This window comes from Cavia porcellus, unplaced genomic scaffold (genome assembly GCF_034190915.1).
Source record: "Cavia porcellus strain 051 isolate PalLab524CR breed Dunkin Hartley unplaced genomic scaffold, mCavPor4.1 scaffold_8, whole genome shotgun sequence".
Classification (NCBI taxonomy): domain Eukaryota; kingdom Metazoa; phylum Chordata; class Mammalia; order Rodentia; family Caviidae; genus Cavia; species Cavia porcellus.
The window spans coordinates 60,842,219-60,861,409 of NW_026947491.1; the positions used below are offsets into that span (position 1 = coordinate 60,842,219).

Sequence of the window (19,191 nt, forward strand, 5' to 3'; positions counted from 1 at the left end):
TTACAGGAAAACTGGAGAATGTCTTCCCTGATAACCTTCATCTACACCTAAGAAGTGTATCTGCCACTACAATGGCTGCATATACTTCTCCTAAGCAACTTTACTTGCCGAAATTTCCTATAGCCTGCTAACAGTGCAAACAGGTTTTTATCAATGTCCTTCTCTTTCCCTTCAGAATTACATGATGAATCAGCATAAGAAAATCATATAAAAAGCTGCAAAAGCAGACCTGCCTCGGCTTACTTAGAAAATGCTTCTTGACCTATCTGTGATTTGGTTTTCTCATCTGTGACATGAGAATACATGTAACTTAATTTTCTATCTCAGTAACATACACCTAGGACCAGCAAATTTGGACTCACAGTTTTGGAGCTTTGTTCCACATTCAGTTGGACCCATTGCACTTAGGCCTGTGGCCCCATAGTACATGATGGTGCAGAGAGGTGACAAAGAAGAGCTGCTCATCTCTTGTTGGGGATGTAACAGAAAGATAAAGTGGAAGAGGCTAAGGTCTCACTATCCCCTTCGGGGTGCTCTCTCAAAGATCACTGTTTTAGCTTGTCTCTAGTTATCCCTCCAAAGCTTCATGTGGTCATAGGTGAAACTTCCTGTAGTTGGCTGGATCTAGGCTGTGTGATCCTAGAATTAAGGGTGTGTGATAACTAAATTAGTCCACTGATTAGTTTAGCATTCTACTGGAACAGGATAATGGGGAGCCCCAAACTGGGTGTGAGTGCTACCTGCCCTAAGGAAGGATGTGTATTCTAGGTAGAATATAAGGGATAGAAAGAGGCATTGCTTTTCTGCCTTCTGGTTGCTGTGAACTATTTCTCCTCTGAGGTGCTCCTGTACAGTGCCTCTCTGACTTGGAGCCAGACAAATACGACCTGAAACCTCTGAAAACTGAGGGCTACAATAAACCTGTCCTGCTTAACGTTTAGCTGTTGGATATTTTTAAAGTACCCAAAATACTGGGCCCAAACTCCTACCAGGTCCTCTGCCTCCTAATAGCATTGGCCTTGAGACACTGACTGTAACACTTGGGATTTGGGGGACATTTCAGGTCAAAACTTCCTCTGTATGACACAGATAGCTACCGCATCTTCTGAAATCAAGCATAAAGTCAAGAGAATGATTGTGAGATGATGATGGCATTGATGATATTGAGCAAGAAAAATCACAAAGCTCGAAATCTTACAATGCACATGTGTTTATTGATCTCAAATCAGTATTATATTTGAAATTAATGTTAACCTTGTAATCAGGGAGCAATATGAATAATACCTCTATAAATAAATACATATTAATAAAGTGGCATAAATAAAATGCATACTTAATAAATAAGTTTATAAATATAAATTAGTGATTATGGAAATGAAGTTATTTAGCATTTTTTCTAAAGGAATGAAAAATAATATTTTGTAGAAAGAGACCATTACTTAAAAATAAATTATTTTCTTATGTATGAAATACCAGTTACCATAAAATATTTTCAGTGAACCTCTATGCTTACAAGGTTTACCTTCTGGTATTATGGAAAAGCAAACTTAGATTCTTTTTCTTTGTGTGAAATTCATCCACACATTGACTTTGCCTTTCCATTTTCAATTAGTTAAAAAAAAATCGCATTAAGATTCTTATGGTTATTTTTAACATATAAGAAGGGTTCTTTCATTTTCCAGCTTCACTCTTTGGGATACAGGAATTTTTCAGGGCCATAAACAGCAAGTCCACCTCAGCAATTGCTTTGATCTTTCCACTTTCTCCAAGCTGTGAAAATAAGAACACAGATGTATTTGAGACTTTATGTTTTGTTTTCTGAAAGTGAACAAGTTAGAGAGAGGTAGCATGAATAATTCGCTGAAGTCAGAAAGCAAGTACTAACTTTTTACAAAAGATTAATAATACTCTTTTTTTTTTGTCCTTTTCTTTTTTTTTTTTAATCGGTACCGGGGATCGAACTCACGACTGCCTGCTTGCAAGGCAGGTGCTTATGCCGCTGAGCTAAATCCCCAACTCCAATAATACTCTTTTAGAAAACTGTAAAATGATTTGCCAAAGTCCTTAAACTCATGACTCTCTGGACTGAGAAGACACCAACAGTCGTGGTATCTTAAGGTCACTAAAGCTATAATAGATATGTTAGTTTACAATGTATGCAAAGATCAAAATATCACACTATGGCTGGTAAAATATCTATTATTGGTCAATTAAAAATAAATAAAAGTTGAGTGGAAGTAGAAACAAAGTCAGGCAGAGAGCTGCCCCATTCCTAATTGGAACAAACAGATTGGATCTACGTTAGAGTCACAGAATCTTGAGTTTTTCCCAGTGTGTCAGGCCAGGCTATATCGCCTACCACCGTCTGTGGGTAGTTATTAACAACAACTCAACTCAAAGGCCCGAAATCAAAGCCACATGTAGCCCTCTGCGTTTGGAATTTATCTGTTCCTACATTCTTGAAAAAGAGGAGGAACAAAATCAGATTTTAGCTTTTGTGAGGAGAAAATGACAGCTATGCTCTTTTTAGTTGTATAAATGAGTGACTACCAGGCCTACCTCCTAATTCCCTTCTATCCTCCTCCTCCTCCCCATCATCCTACTCCTCCTCCTCCTCCTCCTCCTCCTCCTCCTCCTCTCCACCGCCCTCCTCCTCTTCTTCCTCCTGCTCACAAGCAGAGATGAGGCTCTCAAACTTAATGGGAAGAAAAGCTAATCAAGTCCAAACTGCAGACCTATGAAGTTTCCATAGCCTATGAAAATTGCTCTGAATTATTCCAAGGAAGTTATGTTATCATTATTCTCTTGTGTTTTATTCTTTCTCTTCCTCCCTTGTATTATAACACCTTTCCATATTCCTTTTGACTTGTCAAAAGGTATTATTTTATATCACAAAAATTCAGAAGACAAAATAAGGATTTCATGATGTGTCCTGTTTGCCACCTTCCATGCATACTATGAAAGCCTGTCCTACGCTTGCACCTCCCTGACAGAGAATCAGTACCTCCCACAATGGGCCCGTTATTCCAGACAGCTCTGACTGCTTGTTCCTCCTCTTGAACTTTCTCTGAAGAGCATTCCTTGCCTCCTCTGTTTCTTGTTTGTTTAGTTGGTTATTTTTTGGGAGCTACAGGAAAGAGTAAAATTATTCTTGCACGTGGAAACCCATTGTCAAAATAAAAGTTAATGGATTAAAGGGGGAAAAGTTGCATTTCCCACACAAACCTGATCTCCTAGGAGATTTTATTCTTTCACACTTCACTGTTCTAAAGACGACACAGTAAACTGACATCAGAGATCTTTTAAAACCAGAAGTACAAAGCAGTTCTTATCTCTGGCATGCTAACATTCAGCTCTCTGTGTCTAGGTAGTAGCTCCACAAGAGAAATGAATTCTGCAGTGAAAAACTACAAAGCCTACAGCAATCAAAGGAGGAGTAGCCATGTTCATGAAATTATGCTCAGGAGCACTTATCAAAATTAACAAAGTAAAGGGGGAATTGAGGCTATGGGCATAAAGTGAGAATTCCATCAACTAGACAGAGCCTTCCTATCAGTGAGTATTCAGTTGCCTGGCTGGCAAGGACCATCACTTTCGCTGCCACCAATGACTCCTCTGGGTTGAGGATGACTCATACTTGCTAATCTGAACCGGCTACTGCTGTTCTTCTCCCCCATAGGCCACAGAGTGCTACTATTCACTGCAGATATGTGCAGTCGCCCTCAGACATAAGAGCTCATGGGGATTTGTTGAGGAAGTGAAGCAGGAAACATTGTAGAAACGAAGGTGAAAAAGGTGAGAAAGAAAACAGAGTTCCTGGTTCTGACCTCCATTCCACTATGATAAATCCATGCCTAATATTTTCCTCTATTGAAACCCATAGAAAAGAAATTTATTGTTGTCTCCTTCTGATTTTAAATTGAAATCAATAGTTATATAGGTCTTGTATTATGATATTTGTATTGTATTCTATTTCTATTGATATGATATTTGTATTATGGATCCACGATACCACAAGTTTATGTTAGGCAAAATACCAGCTTTTTCAATGTTCTATGTTGATTTTTTTCGAGTTTTAGTATATCTAAGTAATGGCTTGGTAAATCACTTCAAATGAATTTTAACCCAGGCACATTTCCACTTTTGAGAAAGTGCTTTTTCAGATTATATGGGGCAATATGAATCTGAAATTCCTCAAAGAATCAATAATACTAAAACTAACACAGGGCACATGCATTCCAGCCCTGACTCGGCCACCAGCCTGCTTTCCCCTCATAGCTTGATGAGACTGGGTGATATAATTCTCTGCTGATCCTCAAATTTAATGATTTGAAAATTTGGAAATCAATTCACAGAGGCATAGACACAACTATACCTATGCACCTAACTACCCAATCTGATAGTAGCACAATCAAGTATAATATCACAAAGTACTAAAAAGAATATGAGGTCAATCCCCGACTGATAGACTTATTGCAAATATTTATCAATATTACCTTTTTCACTGTGTCCTTCAGTTGTTGCATATTCTGCTGTATATGCTGATCATCACCACTGATATGCTACAAAATGAAAGAAAAAGTTACCCTTTGGTTATGCGGAAGCATTAGCGACCTCAGCCTCATCTGAGGCACATGACAATTCACCTGGAGTGGAAGCTTTCAGTAATTTTACCCACGATGACCTAGATTCCACCAGTGACCTACATTATTGGAAACCAAAATCCAGACACTACAAAGAGCTTCACAGTCACACTCCTCATCTCTGAGAAATCCTAGTGAGGTTCAAGTCTATGGCAAGAAACAAATGGAACAGGCCAATTCTGGCAGAAATAAAAGACTAATCTTACCATGTCAAAATTGTGTGCTCAGAACAAGAAATGTCTGCAAAATGCAGAACATGTTATGTGGAATTGTCTCAACTAACCGGTCACCTTCTCTGCCCACTCTACTCCAAAATTCTTCATAGTTTGAGCATTCAGAAATACTGACCTCTCATACTTCCCATGATATAGAAAGCAGAGTAACCTTTGTCCATCTACCATGACTATCCCTTCACACTCCATTCTTTCTTTTCTACTGTCTGTGCTTCTCTCAGATAAATTAGAATCAACTAAAATAGAATGAATCCTACATCAAAATATTTTTCATTATGAATCCCAGTATGTTTTTCATCACATGTAACCTGAGTTATTTTCTCTCCACAAATAGTTAAGGCTGTCCACATATGTCTTCCACACCCACCACCACGATAAACACAAAATCTGCCGTGGTTACAGCACAAGCAAATATTCAGCCATTCGAAATGAATCGCAATAACAGTGCTCCTGAGGCCTTTATTTCTCTCAGCATTGGGACCCAGGAGTAGGGCCAGTCTGATGGAATGGGTTCCAAATGGGAGAATCAGGGATGACTCACAGGGGATAGATGTAGCCCAAAAGAAAAACTTACACATAGGCTGAGCATGTTGCTGAGGTTGGCCAGGAAGGGCACCACCTGCTCCATGTAGGACTGGAATCGGTCTGATTGGGGGAACAGCACTTCTTCAAGAGTGAAGTTCAATACCTGCTTCATCAGATAGCAGCGATCTCTCATCTGCAGGGGGAGGGAAGCAGCAGGGGTCATATTGTGGAATACCTGGAGACCCTTGCACCATTAAATATATCCAGTGCTTGCTCAGTAGAATGTTAGCTTACATTGACTCCTTGGAATAGTTTTTTGCCAATGAGATGGACGTCTGTGTTGTTACCTGCAAAGCTGGCCTGGAAAAGAGAAAAACACTAAGTACCCGGACATTGAAACAAAGAGAAAAAACCCTGTATGTGCCTTCTCCTCTTTCCATAGCAACCTCAGAATAAGGAAAGCCAGAATTCAGATATGTGCATGAACTCACATCATTGCACAGAAGAATAAAAGATAAATTAATACTGTAATTTAATGAACCACTAGGAGGCTTCCCTGGAAAATCCCAATATATATGTTCTGAAGGCAGAAATGGAAGGAACTCTAGTAAACATGAAATCTTCAAAGCATTTTTGAAGATATGCAGAGAATTATCCATCTATGGACATAAATGATGGATTCTTAAAGAGCTCAGAATGCATCAAAGAAAATTTTAAGAGCTACTTAGCTCCCAAGTAGAGAAGAGAACAAGCAAGATTGAGAAAAGCACCTCCTTGGCGAGCATGAAGGTGTAGTTGGTCCTGGAAGTTGTGGAGCCTGCAGTGGGCGCCCACAGGCACGCCTGCTCCTCCCTGCAGTGCCAGGGCAATAAGAAGGACACAGCTGGCGACCACAGTCCCCATCAGGGAAGAGCTCGCAGATTTCTGCAGGGCAGCCATTGCAAACAACTGGAAGTGAATGATCCGCCACTGGGAGGGACAACCTGGTAGCAAGAGAACAAGAGAGAAAGCCAACATCACTCAAGCAGTTCACACCAAACGGACCCATTGTTCGGATTGCTGAAATACTCACCTGTGTCGGTGATGCTGCTTGTGATGGGGTGGTAGATGCGGCCGCTTTTATAGCCCTCGGGACCTCAAACTTTTTGCGTTGTGAAAAATATGACATCAGCAATTATCTTATTTCCAGTACTGGCTTCTGAGAACTACCTAACCACCATAGGAGCCCACAAAACACCACCTCCTGTCTCTCCCACCTTGAGATGCGAGTGTTTCCCTGATACGTCACTATTAGGACCCAGAAAGTGCCTTGGCCACTAAGTCCCAGAAATTTTCTACACCCTACATATTTTTCAAAGAAAACAAATGTTCTGTCTTAGCCGACTCCAGATTTACTTCATTATTCTTTGATCTTCTCTGGCAACTGAGTCAGCATGCTGGTCACAGACTCATTTTCCTACCGGCTTGATAGACTCCTGTCTGCTTAGAGTGACCAGAAACAGAGGTCTCCTGTCATGTCCACTGCTTCCCAGTAACACCCATTGACACCTTGGAGAGCATTCTAAATTTTAAGTAATTTTATTTCACATTGTAATGTGAATGTGAATACTGAATCCCAATCTAGATTTCTGTTTTTAAAATGACACCTTTGGCTACTCTAGGAGCTGTTTTTATCTCATTCAGAGTCTAAGTGATCATAGTAAGTGTATAGTTACGAACATAAAATTTTATTTATGTAAATGTGACCAAGGACACATTAAGTTTAGATGTAATGTGTAAACTACTCACTATTCTCAATATATATTTTTAGTAAAACAATATCATGTATATAGTAATTCATTTTGAAATTTTATCTACACTAATTTTAAGTAACATTCAAATACCAGAAGACTAGTTCCAAAGAATCTTATAGTAATGTTTATTATCGATGTAGACATTCAAAAAAGTAAATCTGAGAATACAGTGATTGCACATTGACTTTAAATTTTTAAAAATACATTGGGTCCCAATTAAATACTAAAGCTAGACTGGAAACCCTCCCAAGGATTGAGAGAAGAGAGCAAATGTAACTTTCAACAGACTGGTAGCCACTGCCAGGCAAAGGAATGTAAATTAGTACAAATCAGTTGGAGCAGATTTTTTCCTCATAATTAACTAATAATCAAGACTTCTAAAAAACTGGAAGATGGGATTGCAGCAATTGTAAAATCTTGAGCATAAGAGAGAAGACAGAGAACTGAGAGAGGTCCCTACCCAAAGATTCAGAATAGTCTAAGGACATTGCTCATTTGAGAAGGAGACCTTAGAACAAAGGGAAAGTGAGAAATAAAACTGTTTGATCTGATAGCTTTTTGGAATCAAAAATGTGAAAATTATTGAAGCTGTGTAGGATGGTGGTTTTTTGCAACTCAGACAGGAGATTGGAGATACACAGGTCATAGGATTCAAACTTTCAAAAACCAAAGAATTCCTTTCAAGAAATCTGCTTACTGTACTTAACAACAATATATCATGTATATAAATTTCTCAAAGCATAAATATTGTGTCCTGTTTACAAAACTATGTGAAGGCAGATATTAATTTGCTTGATATTATATATGTGCATATATATGTATTGCACACCATAAATATATACATTTCTTTTCAAAGAAAAGAAAAATAAAATCCTTCTAAATTTAAGCAAAATAAAACAAATCCTTGGACATCTTTGAAATGTTTCAAACATTTGCTTAATGTTTTTCACAATCTCAAAAAAGATGAAAAAGCTCTTTCTTTTCTGCTTTTTTCTAGTATGCAGTGTGGCAATTTGTGTCCAAATTGTAAAAAGCTCTGAATAATAATGTTAACACTGGGAGATTAGAAAAGATGGTGGCTTTCTAGGTCGCTGAGTGGAGAGCCTCTCTGGAAAAACAGCTCAGACACTGGAATTTGACAGCATGGAAAGGGCTAGACAAGTGGTGAGGGACTCTCATGAACCCGGGAGGAAACTAAAGTGAAAAGAAAAATAGGAAGAGGAAGGAAAAACTCGAGTGGAAGGCTGGAGCCCAACATGGTCACTGAAACCCGTCTGCGCTGTGCTGGGAGCACCAGGGAGTCAGGCGACTCAAGGTTGCGCTGAAGCCACGGTCACCGATAATGGGAATTGGTGAGTTCTGGGCCCTTGGTGGGAGGATGCCTTGCATCTGGAGTGGAGCCAAGGAGGAGAACTACATTGATTCCCAGTGAGTGCTGGAGATTGGGTCCTGCAGAGGGTGTCACTGGTTGGAGGACATCTTCCAATGGGGCAGAGTCCGGCACTATGGTGGCATCAGTCAGCCACCCCTGGCCCAGAGAGAATTGGTGGGCTCTGCTTGGGTTAAGCCATGCCACTGGTTGGGACCAAACAGCCAGGAATGAAACTATCTCGACCCTGTGACATCTGCAAAGCACAGGCTAAGTTACTGAAGCCACTTGCAGGTTGACAGGCTCAGAGGCTAAAAGATAGCCTACATTATCCCTGTGTGCACCTCAGATAACAGCAAATTGGAGAGGGCAGCAAAACCCCAGTCAGCACGCTTCAGAAAAACTGTAAGCAATATGGAGAGGGCCAGGGACCTCCACAACACACCTGTATGAAAGAAACCAGAAACATGACAAGAGAATGAAGTGAAAAAAACCTCCAGCCACTGACCCTGGAAAAATAAGCCCAGGAGAGGTAAATACAGAAGTGAAACAGTGCAGCAGTCATGCAATATTAGCCACAACATAAGCGGACATAAAGAAATACCTTTGTGACCTCATAGACAAACTTAAAACTAAAATTCTAATGCAAGTGAGGCAAGACATAAAAAGATTAATTAAAGAAATGCTAAGCCCCTCCCAAGAAAACACAGATGGAAGAATACAAGGAACCCAGAAAAGGAAGAGAAACCTTTGATGAAGAACATAAACAAAACCTAGAATACATGAAACAGATCCAAAGAGATTACCAGGAAACTAAAAATTGAAAGTTGGCAAAATGACTTGACAGAAACTAAAGTTAGCATTTGAAAACTTGAAGAGAGATTTGTAATGTATGATCATGAAAGAAAAGATCTCTTAAAAATAACAAGGTCCAGAAGGAACAATTCAAAGGCAAGAAGACAGCAAGAGGAACTATAACTTAAAAATAAAAAACGTGAGTGAAGTAGCAGGATTAACCACAAATGAATTACAAAGACTATTCACAGAAATAATTAAGGAAATCTTCCCAAGTATAGGAAAAAGAAATGATATCCAGATAAATGAGGCTTACAGAACTCCACCCACCTACAACCAAAACAGATCTACACCCAGACATAAAATAATCAAGATCCCGGAAATCCACCACAAGAACAGAATATTAAAAGCAGCCAGAGAAAAGAAGCAAATCACCTACAAAGGAAAAAAATCATCAAAATAATGATAGACTTATCAACACAAACTCTCAAATCGACAAGAGCCTGGGAGCACATAATCCAAATCCTGAAAGAAAATAACCTCCAACCCAGATTGATATACCCTGAAAAACTCTCTCTCAAAATTAATGGAGAAATAAGATTTCTAGGACAAGGAGGAACTGTGGGAGTTCATGGCCACCAACCCAACCCTACAAAAAATACTGATGGACATTCCAGAGAGAGAGAGGAAAAAAATACCAGGATTCCAGCAACAGTGACAGAGAAGCCTCAATGAACAGGAAAGACAGTGGAATGAAGGAGTAAAGTGGACAAATAATAGCAGAAAAATAGAATATCAGAGATGAGGCAGAGAGAGTAAGCTATAATCTTTAATATAGATAGCCTTCATACACTAACAAAAAGAAACACGGGCAGAGCAGATTAGGAGGCAGGCTCCATCGAGATGCTCTGAATAGGAAATATACTCAACCTGAAAGAGGGTTAATAAACTGAAAGGCAAAGATGAGAAAACAATGCTATATGCGACAGGAAACCAGAGAGAAATAGGAACAACTCATCCTGCAGCCACAGATAGATTGAAACATTATGATACTTTTGGGCAGTGTAGAACTACACAGCTGGAAGAAAGGAAAACCTATCACTTTAAAAAGTAAAGGAGTACAGCTCAAGATCAAGCTCAGGGGTAAAAAGGTTCAGCAACACTCAGATAAATAATGGTTGACCCCCTAATCTAAAAACTAAAGGACCTAGAAGGACCCAAAATATACAAAACATCCTGAGAAGGGGAAAGGTGAGAATTTGCTAAAAAAGGAAGGCAGAGGACATTGTTAATAGTGTATCAGTATTTAAAAGTCACAGTAGTCTTATTGCTCTGTTTAGTTTGATTTTTTTTGTTCCAGTCTGTCTACTCATATTAGATTTGAGGGCACAGACAGATATCCCAAAAATAGCAGGTTATACTATGGTAACTATCCTTAATTTCCTATTAACTTAAACTGAAACCCTGTATTACTTACATTGTCTTACTAAGACTGATATTATTTGAAGCTGGTTTGTTAGACTGCTGTTTTGCCTTGACTGTTTTTATTCAAATTTGGTATGCTTGAGAGTATCAAGTCTAAGAGTAGAGGCAACTACTTTGAAGATTACAAGATGCAAAAGACACCTATTCTGGTTTGATTATTAACTACTTTTTAAGTCCTACAATGTCTCCAAAGTTGTGTTTTTATTAAAATTGCTATGCAATGCTATGTTCAATTATATTATATCTGATGATGTAGATAATTCCATTTAAAATAACAAAAGAAATCATAGTAACTACTGAAGATCACCTAATATTGTGGTCTTATATGTCTTATTCATTTCATGTTTTTCTAGGAATTCATCCTTGTACAGCAGTCTTATATGTCTTTTTCATTTCATGTGTTTATAGGAATATATTTTGTTTTGTCTTGCTTTGTTTTGTTCCTCCCTCTAACATAGAAAGGATAGAAATACTTGTTAAGACTCATGCATGTGTAGAACCAATAAACAGTTTATGAGAACTGATCTATGACACATGATGAAACGAACCAATACTTTGAAGAAAAAAAGACACTACAGTACCCAGTGCTGATCCTGGAGTGTCATAATGTGTAACCCAGCAATACTATTACTTTTTGTTCAGAGTGATTTTTTTGTTGAACACAACTGGTTGCAGTCTCTGGTTGCATTACATGTATGCAAGGGAAGTCTCTATCTCCTTCACCTTGCAACCTAACACTTACAACAGTGGTTTGTCCATGGGGAAGGTACAGTAGCCACATGCTCTATGAACAGATAGATTTGTGCATTTAAATAATGTACTACCTTTGGAAGCAGAGAGGTGATCTGGGGACTCCCTTAACAGTACTTCTCAAGCTGGGGTTTGATCTGCTCCTACTTAACAACTTCATTAGTGAATAAATACCTTTGAAATAGGAATAAATTGCCAGAAATTTGCAACACACTCCTTAAGAGCAGCAATATGTCTCTCATTTATTATATTCCTCAGTGGAGCAACCATTAATCAGAATATGCTAATGGATCCAAGATCTTAAGTTTTCATGAGCTTGACTGAATCTCAGTAATATGAAAAATCTCTGGAGCTATCTGTAGATTTCTACAGTTATAGCAACAATCTTAAAAATAATTGCTATTAGGCAAGAATATAAAGTATTGCTGCTCCTGTGTAAAGACATCCAGAGACATAAGTACTAAACAAATTCATGTCTGTATCCTGGTGAATGTTTAAGTCTCCTCCAAAACTGGCCCCCATGAAGCATCATCCCAGCATCACACTCCCAGGCTGCACATAAGGCTGATCTTCACACAGAGGCTGCTTTTGCTGAAAACCACTGGTTAGTTCTTCAGTTTGATCTGTACTTGTCTAGTGAGTTCTTAAAAGCAAAGAAAATCGTAGCATCTCTGTCTTAATTTTGTGTTTGTTGCCTTTATTATCTGAACTTAGGGCTCGATTTCTGTCCAGCTCTGCACATAGGCATATTCATCACTTCAAGAATGTCTTTCTGAAAACAAACAGTCCATAATGAAATTAGTTCTAAGTTTACATAATCTGTCTCATTCCCCTACAACACTCAACACAGCAAGATAAAAATAGATAATATATTTTCTAAATTTCCAAGGACATTCAACTGCCAGCTTTCACATCGGCATCTTTCAGAACCCTCCAATGTTGACACCTAGAAGTCTCCATTCATTGCCCTAAATCTTCCAGGAAAAACAGAACTGCACAGACAGATCACCTCACTGTGGGATTTCCACCCATCCCAGTGGCAGCAGTGACGTCAAGATGGGAGATGAGGCTGCCCATCTCAGGAGCAAACATCTCATGGGGGGAACACACTTGTCCTTCGAGACATTACAGCAGAAAACACCTCCAGAGCCACCTTCCACACACCCAGAACTCAGACAATAATCAAAAAGCCCTACACTTTGATCAAGACAGATTTACAAGGCATATTTCTTAGCCCACAGCCCAAAAAGTCTTTCTCCATTTAAGCCTACAGCTTTGTTCAGGATCCCTGAAAACAGCTAAGAATCACTGATAGCCAGTTGACTTCAAAGTATGCCCATGTTTTTCTTTGGTTTGGTTTGGTTTGGTTTGGTTTGGTTTGGTTTGGTTTGGTTTGGTTTGGTTTCCTTTCTTTTCGTTTCATTTCCTTTTGTTTCGTTTCAATTCATTTCATTTCATTCTGTTTCATTTCATTTCGTTTCATTTCATTTCATTTGGTACCAGGGATTGAACCCACAGCCTTGCTCTGGCCAGGCTGGCATCTATGCCCATGAGTTAAGTCCCCACCCTTGCTCATGTTGTTTAAATGCTGTTCCTGCTTCACTGTTCATTTTCCTTGTCTGGTCAAAATTAAAATCACCAACCAGGAGGTATACTTTTGGTGTCTCCTTCACTGACAATTCCTAGCACCTAATTCATTTCCTAATTCATGTCCTGATGCTTAGAAAGCCACAACTGATCTTTAAAATACAAATTTTTATAGGAAAATGTTGTGTTTTTTTTTATCTCAGGTAACAAGATTTATGTCCTTTATACTTCTCAGCCCAAAATATATGATCATTTTTCCTTAGAAGTGTGTGTGTGAGTGTGTGTGTGTGTGTGTGTGTGTGTGTGTGTGTAATTTTCCCTCCCCACCAACACCTACCACCATCCCTATCCCAGCCACACGTCATGGTTCTCCTATGCATATCTTTAGTATTTACTTTTGAATATATGTGCAGTCTTTGTAAAACACAAGGTAATATTTAGTTCCTAGGGATTTAATTTTTCTGCATTTAGTGCATTTAAGTTACTTTGCTTTATAGATAATATTTCTCTTTCTTACATTTCCACTCATGATTATGTTCTTGCGATCTCTGTACAGTCTGTTTCCGGTGTAGTTGCTGGTTCTAGCTCTGCATTTTACACAGTGATCACATTCATTTTCTTCTTGATAGGCCCCTAAATCTCTCCTAATGGGGCCCCCTGAACAGACAACGCCAAACAACCTGACTCAAATGCTTTTCATGGTTTTTCTTGAGAGTATTTTTAGAATATTTACCCACAAGTAGATACACAAATTATAAGGATAACTTTATAGATTTTTTTCTGAGTACTATCAGACTGTCCTCTGAAAAGACACTATGAATCTACACTTCCATGTAAACTGTCAAAATATTCTGTCTGTCCTCCCACAATTAGCATTATACTGCTTTAACTTACCCTTTGATGGTTTAAAATGATGTCTCATTATTGTTTCAAATTACATTTTTTTATCATATTTCATAGCTGCTTGTATCACATGGGAACTTCTCTCATATAAATATTACTGTCTTTGAGTTCTCTGTTTTGTTCCATTGTTTTATTTGCTTTTCTCTTGGAGTTTTTCACCAAATTCCTTAATATTTTATTAAAGAAAAGCACAGGCAATGTGTTTCATAATGTTCTCCCTGAGGTCTTGGGAATTCAGTTTAGTTCCTTGTTACTTTGTAGGGAAAACAAGATGTTGAGCTGATAGAGGTCACTCTCAGCTTGGTGTGATTGATACTCAAAGGGCTTGAGGAAGAGATTCTGTATGTCTCATACCCAGAGAGAGAACTGAAGAACAAATGCTTCTTTTCAAGGTCAGTAGCAGGAAGGAGAGGTACCAGCCAAAAATAAACAAAACAAAACAAAAAATTTATACATCAGGTTTCCAAACATAAATTTTATTTATTTCTCATTTCTGCTTTTAGCTGATCCTGATGGAATTCAGAGCAACTCTCTCCCATGCCCTGATCCCTCCACCACACCCGGCCCACAAGACAACTGTCAACCAAGATCACTCTTCCCTTCTACCTGAGGACTGATCTACCAAGCAGCACTCACGTTACCTTAAAGGAGAAAATCTACCCATGGAAATGTCTCAAAGTGTTAATGAGTCTATTTTGCACTCTAAAAATGTGGGGTAGAGATCAGTCTAAAAGGTGAAGAAAGTTACGTTTATGCAAATTTCCTACTACTCTGGCATCATAGAATTTGGCATTGGTTTTGTGACATATGCCCTTTAGCAGCATCTTAGAAGTCCACAGGTTCATCCCACTCTCTCCTCTCATTAACTATTTTGGCAAATAAATAGGTGTAACAAGTCATAGCTCACACTTGCTTCTGTTGCCAGAGACTCACAGGCATAGGTCATTAGTGTCAGTGAATATTTTACTTCAGACCTCTAACCAGCTTTCAGATTATTAAAGTTTCTCACACTCATTTTGCAGATTACATATTATTTAAAACATCACTTTTAAAAGTCATATTTAGCTATACTGAGTGATACACACCTCTAATCCCGGCACTAGGAAGGCTGATACTAGAGGATTGCCACCAGCCTGAGCTACATAGTCAGCTCAAGGCCAACCTGAACTATAGAAACTCTGTCTCAATATAATAAAACAGAATAAAATAAAATACTAAGTTAAAACCCACATTTAAAACTCGTTGTGCCTTGGTGTACTTTTTCAGTCTTTCAGTCTTTGATGGGAAAAGTGGAGGCCCAGCACACTAAATATTTCCTGTATTCTCATGACCTTGTTGAACTTTTAAAACTATAAATAATCAAACATCGTTCCAATTCTGAGATGATTTGGTTTCAAAATATCACAGATGTCAATCTTCAGAAAAGGCGCCTCTTCCCTTTGCTTTTTCACTGTCCTAATTCAAAGGCTGTGTGTGTGTGTGCTATAAATAAGATAAAGTCCCACAAATTTGGGTTGTTTAAATCAGCTCTCATTGTGCCAGAGGCGCAAGTCTGAAATATTGTAAGTTTTAAGAGAAGTATAATTGGGGGCTGGGGATTTAGCTCAGTGGCATAAGCGCCTGCCTTGCAAGCAGGCAGTCGTGAGTTCGATCCCTGGTACCAATAAAAAGGAAAAACACAGACAAAAAAGAGAAGTATAATTCTATCCTTACCACTACTCAATCTGTTTTTTGCAAAAATTTAATACTTAAAATGTCATCATCAGTGTATTCAAGTGATGAATATTGATCACTACTAAGGCATTCTCCTTCCTTTTGTGCACCAAATGAGAAGTGTCTCCTTGCCCATATTTTCTTACCCTGTCCCTGTTTGGCACCAATTATTGCCTCCCCCTGCAGCTCTAGATGTTCTGGGGTGACGAGGAGAGGATGGGAAGATAAAGAAAAGAGATGAAAGCTGAGGTCAAGAGACCATATATTTCCTGTAGGGAGAAAAGGAACTATGTAATCACTTTAGGGACATTCATCAATACATAGCAAGATAAAACCAAGTGATACCCTTTTGCCAAGCATACTACTGCTTGCCTTGAAGCTTGGTGTTCTCAGGGCTGGAGCAACTTGCTTGTCAGGGAGCTCATTGCTCTCTGGTCTGTCTTGCTCCAGTCCTGCCCTTGTCATCAATCTCCAGATGTAGCCACTCTCTACAGCTCCACACTCAATCTCTTTGCTCTTTCTTGAACACACCAACTTTGCTCCATCTCAAGATGTGTCACTTAACATATTACCAGACAGTCATATGGCTCGTGCTCTCACTCAGCTCAGCAATTTCCTCCTCCAAAAGCCTCTCTGATCAACTACCTGATATGATCTCTCATGTCATTGTGTTTTTTCACAGCATTTATCATTGTGTGACATTGTTATGCATACAATAGACTATAAGTACCATGAAATGAGGGAATTTGTGATGTTCAACAGCAAACTCATGATTTAAAGTTAGCACCCAATAAGCACACCTGGAAAACTAAGTGCATGGGCAAAGCAGGTAAATAACAGGGCATACACAGTAATGAAATCTGAATGTGATGACGGGATAGAATTTGTGAAGGAGAATTGAGGACGCAATTTGATAGGATGATCAGGCAGGTCTTTCAAAGACAGGAACATTTGAGCAGCAATCTGAATGAAGGGAAGGAATGACCTCAGAGCCCTGGAGGGAAGATTGCTCTGGACATAGGGAACAGAGGGTGCAAAGCCTCCTAGGCAAAAGCAAGACTGATCTGGGTCAGGACCATCACGGAGGCTGTGTGGCTGAAGCAGAGAGGAGGGGATGAGGATGACAGGAAATGAGGTGAGGAAAGTGCAGGGGTCATAATGAGAGCTTGAGATTTTGTTCTCCATGTGAAAGTAAGCCACTGGGGAAACAGGAAAGTGTCCAATATAATGCTCTTGTTTTATGTGTCCTTGTTTTGCTTTTGTTGTTGTTTCATTGTGCTTTATTTTTCTTTTATTTGGACTGTTGGATTGAAAATAAACAATATGAAGATGTTTAGAGACTAATTAGGATAATTAAGTAGAGAGATAATAGTGACTTGTTCAAGATGTAGGGTTAGAGAGAAAGAGAAGATTCCATCATTATTTTGGTGTTAAAGCTGAGAGAATTTTTGACACATTGAATGTACAGAGTTAGGGAAGGAGAGGAGAAGGCTGACTCTAGTTGTTTCTGAAATTTATTTGGAATCCTAGAACATTTGATAACTCTCCTAGAAAATCATTCTCATTTTAGAGATGCATATTACTCCAATTATGATGACTCAGCTTTAAGAAGATTTCTAAAATCAAATATGAAATTGTGTTCAAATCATTGCTCTGGGATGGATTTGGAAGAGGAGAGGAGAAAGTCTTACATAGCTTATGTCAGAAACAAATCTAGTTCTATCATCTCGTAAGATACTCAATATGAGTATTAGTATTTGGTCATCAAACCCAAAAGTATTGACACCAGTTTCAAAGTGATCCACAGTTAACCTGTAGGTTCTTTCTGTGCTCATTTGTGCCCACCAGGCTTAACCTGATCCTGCCAGAACTGGGAAACAACTGGGGAGAGACTTGGGGTAAAAAAAAAAAAAGTTGTGGCTCCTCCTTCTTTAGAGAGAGAACACTTTAGACAGTTTACCTCTGCCCAGTGACTACTGACCTGGCCTTCTATGAAAAGACACACACGATTTCTTTAAACCTTATTCTCCAAAGTACAGCTTTTCAATGCAAATATCATTTCTACATTCTTCTAGGCAGAACTAGACCAAAGTTTACCTTTACCTCCACTGTCTCAGCTTTGTATCAATGTGCATATTTAAAAGATGTACAGCTTTCCCTCTTGTGTGTTTCACAATATGTTCCCCATTTTCAGCTATAAGACATATCTTTCAGAACTAAACTACACTCATAGGAGAAGTTTTGCAAACAGTCAAGGCCTTGTTCCTTTATTGCCTTGTTTATAGGAAAACTGAAGGCTCCCTTCCCTCATTACCTTCATGTACAGCTTAAAAGTATATCTGCCACTACAATGGCTGCATATGTATTTCTCCTAAGCAACTTTACTCGCTGAGTTTTTCTACAGCTTGCTAACAATGCAGATAGGTTTTTATCAATGCCCTTCCCTTTCTCTCCAGAATTACATGATGAATCAACATAATAAATTATATAGACAACATTGCAGAGAGCCTTGAAAGAAGATCTGCCTCAATCTACTTATAAAATGCTTCTTGACCCAAGTTTGATTTGGTTTTCTCATCTGTGAAATGAAACACATGAAACTGAATTTTCTATCTCGATAACACAGAATTAGCACCAGCTAATTTTGACTCAAAACTTTGGTGCTTTGCTCCATGTTCAGTTGGTCTCACTACATTTAGGCCTGTGGCCTTACAGTACACGACAGTGCAGAGAGGTGACAGAGCAGAGATACTCATCTCTTACTGGGGATATAAAAGCAAGAGAAAGTAGAAGAGGCTAAGGTCCCACTGTACCCTGCAGGGCGCTCTCCCAAAGATCTCCCAAAGATCACTGTTTTAGCTTGTGTCCAGATGTCCCCCCAAAGCTTCATGTGGTCATAGGTAAAGCTTCTCAGAGGTGACTGGATCTAGGGTGTGTGATGCTAGGATTAAGGGTGTGGTTTGGCATTCTACTGGAACAGGATAATGGGAAAGCCCAACCAGGGTGAGGGTGCTACCTGCTCTAAGGTAGGATGCATAGCCTGGATAAAACATAAGGGATAGAAAGACATCTGGTCTTGTCACTTGATTCTTTGCATTCCATTGCTTTTCTGTCTTCTGATTGCCATGAACTATTTTTCCTCTGCCGTACCCCTGTGCTGTGCCACCCTACCTTGGAGCCAAACAAATATGACCTAAAGTCTCTGGAAAAAGTGAGCTACATTAAACCTATCCTTCTTAACTTTCGAGCATTGGATATTTTTTCTAAGCAATGAGATAAGTACCGAGCTTAGTGGGGCCTTCCTCTAGACCCCAACTCCTACTAGGTCTTCTGCCTCCCAATAGCATTGGCCTTGAGACACTGACTTTAACACTTGGGATTTGGGGGACATTTCA

General features: G+C 39.0%; 1 pseudogene; it reads right to left on the minus strand.

Moving 5' to 3' along the window:
* Nucleotides 1-1,451: 1,451 nt before the first annotated feature.
* LOC100726867 (interleukin-22-like) lies at nucleotides 1,452-6,340 on the minus strand (annotated as a pseudogene).
* Between the last annotated feature and the right edge of the window lie 12,851 nt (nucleotides 6,341-19,191).